This window comes from Helobdella robusta (assembly GCF_000326865.2).
Source record: "Helobdella robusta unplaced genomic scaffold HELROscaffold_8, whole genome shotgun sequence".
In the NCBI taxonomy this organism is placed as follows: Eukaryota; Metazoa; Annelida; class Clitellata; order Rhynchobdellida; family Glossiphoniidae; genus Helobdella; species Helobdella robusta.
The window spans coordinates 3004073-3008991 of NW_008705459.1; positions in this window are offsets into that span (position 1 = coordinate 3004073).

A 4919-nucleotide genomic window follows, 5' to 3' on the forward strand; every position below is an offset into this window, starting at 1 on the left:
CTAAGTGACTAAGTAGCGTGCACTTTATTTTGCCCCGGAACGAACTAGAGACTGACCCCACGATGACGTCATTAGGAATGATGAAAAGATGGGGTCACACCTTGCAATGCTGATAAGAAGGACAGTCCAATCATGCGTGGAAAATGTTCCTCTCATAATTTCATTTTCTTCCTTTCTCTCTCTCTCTCTCCCTCTCTTTCTCTCACTATAAATCTTCAGAATGTTGTTGCTTTAATACTGCTATATTCACTACATTCATGTTTTCATTTCGTCAAATAACTCTGTTCCCGTTTTGTTATTTACTGATGAATGATCATGTATCTGGTTTTGTATGTTTGCGTATGTAATGTTTGCATGTGTTGTCGATGTTTGCGTGTGTGTACGTGATTCTTGTTACAAAATGTGTTCCCGTGCACGTGCGTGTACAACAATAAACGGCATTTGAAAAACAATTAATCTGAAGCAAAGCGTTTCTCTCATGATTAACGATATTTTGATCCAATGTATACACTCCGCCCGTCTACGTCTCCTCGTATGTTTGTTACAATGTGTTTGTGCGTGCGTGTGCGTGCGTGTGTGTGTGTATATGTGTGTGTCATGTGCATTTGGGTATTTTGCCTGTGTTTTTTTTATTGTGTGTGTGTGAGGTACTTCAAGCTAAACTAATAATTATTTCATAATGAACGAACAAATTTATTTATAAGATGATAGTACATACGATGATCAATAATAATAATAATAATGATAATAATAATGAAGGTAATGATAATGATGGTGATGATAATAAGATGATAATAAGTGAGATGACGATGATGGGGATGAGAATGATGATCTCATGATAGATAGTGATGATGATAGATGAAAAATGATGATAGTGATGATGATGATGGTAACGATAATGACCAAACCATGGAAAAACTGTTTTAATATTTCCGTTATTAATAAACAAATATCTAAGGCAAGTAGGCGTTCTAAAGGGCGCCTATATACCTGGTATACATTCATACATAATATATATGAATGAATTTATATAAATATATGGGTGTATATAACTATGTATGTGTATGCGTGTGTGCTTGTGCGTGTGTGCGTGAAGGTCAACTGAAGGGTCAAGAAGCAGTGGACAATGAAGAGTCCTCGAGATCAAAGGAAACAGCATGCGTAGGCAGGCAGGCTGGCAAGTGTCCTAATGTGTGTGTGTGCGTGTTCGTGTGTGCGTGTGTGTGTGTGTTTAAGTGTTGGTGTTGGTACATGTGTATATTTTTGTTTGTGTGTGCGTGCGTGCGTTCGTGTGTGTGTGTATGTGTATGTTTAAATGTTGGTGTTGGTACATGTGTACATTTTCGTTTGTTTGTGCGTGTGGGTGTACTGCATATCTCTAGGTAATATTTTGTGTGTTTTAATAGTTGAAATGTTATCGGTTTGTCAATTTCACATTTGCAATAGCTTAATTACGTTGATAAATTGTTGCTCACAATAATAATAATAATAATAAAAATAATAATAATCATAATAATAATTTATTATAAAAAGGACGTTCCAATGTCTCCAACAAGAGAAAATAAATATAATCAACCCACCATCTAATACAGATTAATTAATGTCTAGTTGAAATTTGTATAATATCACACGTGCAAATATGTTGTTGTTTATGTTGTTGTTTGTGTTGTTTGTACATGTTGTTGTTGTTTTGTTGTTTATGTTTTCCATGTACATATTGTTAATCATGTTACCTGTTTTAGCACGTGTTCACGCTACCAAATAAATTAATGTATATACTTGAGTGGACAAATGAATGATTGACAACAACAACAACAAACGAATGACCGATGATTGACTGAATGAAATGATGAAGGAATGAATAAAAAGGTAAGCGGAAGACATTAAAAGTAGATAAATATCGTCTGAGTTGACCAATTAAATGGGCCATCGATGCCAACCCGCTGTTTATTAACATCTGTTTGTTTGCTTATGTGTGTGTGTGTGTGTGTGTGTGTGTGTGTGTCTGTGTATTTCTTGGCTGGTTGGTTGAGTTGTGGGCTGTTTGTTTGGTTTGTAGTTGGTTGGTTGATTGGTTTGTTGTTGGTTGGTTGGTGAACTGGTTGGTTAGTTTGTGTATTGGTTTGTTTGTTTATCAGTAAATGGCTCTGGTTGGCTGGTAACTCTAATTGGCAGGTTGTATAATTATTGAATAATTAAATGTTTTGGTTAGTTTCTTGGTGTTTTGGATTAATTGGTTCCTTCAATGATAATTGGGCTGCTTGAAAACGCACGAACACACACACACACACAAATACAAACTGCTGTTTTTTAAGTAATTTCGGTTTTAGTAATGGTACTACTTTTATAATTGTAGTGCCTGCATAACAAAATATCTTTTAATTACATAAACACTCTAACGCACATACACATACGTATGTATGCTTTGTGTTGCTGTATTAGCCAGGTATCCGCAATAATCTTTGCTCGTTATTGATTTTTCATTGTATTATTATTATTATCAGAGTAATAAGTATGTATGTATGTATGAATGAATGAATGTATGTATGTATGTATGTATATATGTATGTATGTATGTATGTATGTATGTATGTATGTATGTATGTATGTATGTATGTATGTATGTATGTATGTATGTATGTATGTATGTATGTATGTATGTATGTATGTATGTATGTATGTATGTATGTATGTATGTATGTATGTATGTATGTATGTATGTATGTATGTGCGTGTATGTGTTTGTGTGTGTATGTGCTATTCACACTATTTGAGAGTCATAAATAATAATAATAACATCATTAATTAGCATAAATTAGCATAAATTGGCATAAGTTAGCGTGAGTTAACACAGTGGCAATAGCTACACAGTAGCACGCACATTCACAATGCAAGAATACGAGGATCACAAGCAACGTCTTAAAGCCATTTCATTCAGATTATTATCCTTCTCAGTAAGTCGGTAGCAGTTAATAATTGATGATGGAATAATTGAACATCATTACTATCATCATTATCTTCATCATCATCATGATCACCATCAAAGTGGACAATTTACCGGAACTTATAATTATCACGTGACTTTGATCCTCCAATGAAAAAGATCACTCAAGGTCATCTGATGCATGCAATGATGAATCGAAATTGCGATAGTTGATCTGATGATGAGGATGATGATGACGATAATAATAACTTTGATGATGGTGATGATAACGACGACGATGATAATGCTGACGATGATGATAATGATGGCGATGTTGATGATGATACTGAGGCTGATAATGGTACTTTTGGTGACGATAATGATGAAAAATGTTAATGGTAGTTAGTTATGATGAGACGACAATGATGATGTCATCATAATGATCATCATCGTTGTCGTCATCTTCATTATCATCGTCATCTTCATCATCATCAATACTATCACTGATATTATCTTTTCTCTCATCATTATCATTATATTCATCTCTATCATGATCATTAACAAACGTCATCATCATCAGTTATATATAACCACCACCATCGTCATCATCATCAATATCAGCAGCACTGTAATCACAATCATGACCATTCTATAATCATTATCGCGATCATCTTCATTGCGATAAACTCGGCGCTATAAAAACAGGCACCCCATGTCATTAATAAGATTGTGATGCGCCACATAAACTTCAACAAGTTCACTTTTAATCGTCGGCGCTCTCCGCTCGGTCGGTCACTTGAGCTGTTTTTTCATTTTACGCTCTGTACGTAGCTAGTAACAACGGGGATGAAATAAGAAAAATAATAATGATGATAATAATATTATTAATAATAACAATAATAACCATGACAACAATAACAACAACAACAATAATAAGAATAATAATAAAATAACAACAATAACAAAAAACACCAGCGATATCAATATAGATTACCTACCTGAAGACATTTCAATCAGGCTCGCTGTCTTATTAGGCATGTTCTGTATTGATTTGTGAAGTGTTTTATGATGATTTTCATCAACGTCGTCATCGTCACCATCATTATTACCATCATATCATCACGGTTGTCAGCATTTTTACGTGCAGTAGTATGTCCTACTGATTGATCACTGATGGTGACTTACTCAGCCTTAATGATGATCAAAACAACAACCATCGTTATCTGAAAAGTATCGCCCGCCATCATCATCACTATTATCACCAACAAATAATGATCACGTGATCAGTTAATCACATGATCAGTTAATCACATGATCACGTGATGACAATGTTGTCTCGGCAGACGACTTATATCACACAATTGGGGAATCAATGAATTATCGAAGACTGCAAATAAATCTAAACATTTAAAAGCGCTTAACGTCCGAGCGGAAGTTTCTTAATAGTTCAATTTCGTTACGTTACACCGCTCTCTCTCTCTCTCTCTCTCTCTCTCTCTCTCTCTCTCTCTCTCTCTCTCTCTAGGAGTTTATTGCGTCGAGTGCACTTACGTTGTATCAGTGGATGAAGAGTTTGTTGTGCGTACGTGTGTGCGTGATGAAGTAAATGAATAATTGTATGTGCGTGCATGTATGTGCGTGCCTGCAGACATGTACAAATATGTACATTGCCCTGTCGTATGCCTTTAACATTTGAGAACTTTCTGCTTGCTTGAGTCATATTTTTTGTAGACGTATGCATGTATTTATTGATTTCATAATTTATTCTGTGTGTATGTATTATGAATTTAATTGAATACGCGTGGTATATGTTTACTAGTATTTGCGTATATGTGTGTATGTGTATTTATATGCATGTATGTATGTATGTATGTGTGTGTGTGTGTGTGTGTGTGTGTGTGTGTGTGTGTGTGTGTGTGTGTGTGTGTGCTGTGCATGTTAAAGTATGTAATTTTATTTTATTGCTCTGAACGTGTACTGTAAAACGCTGTGCCTG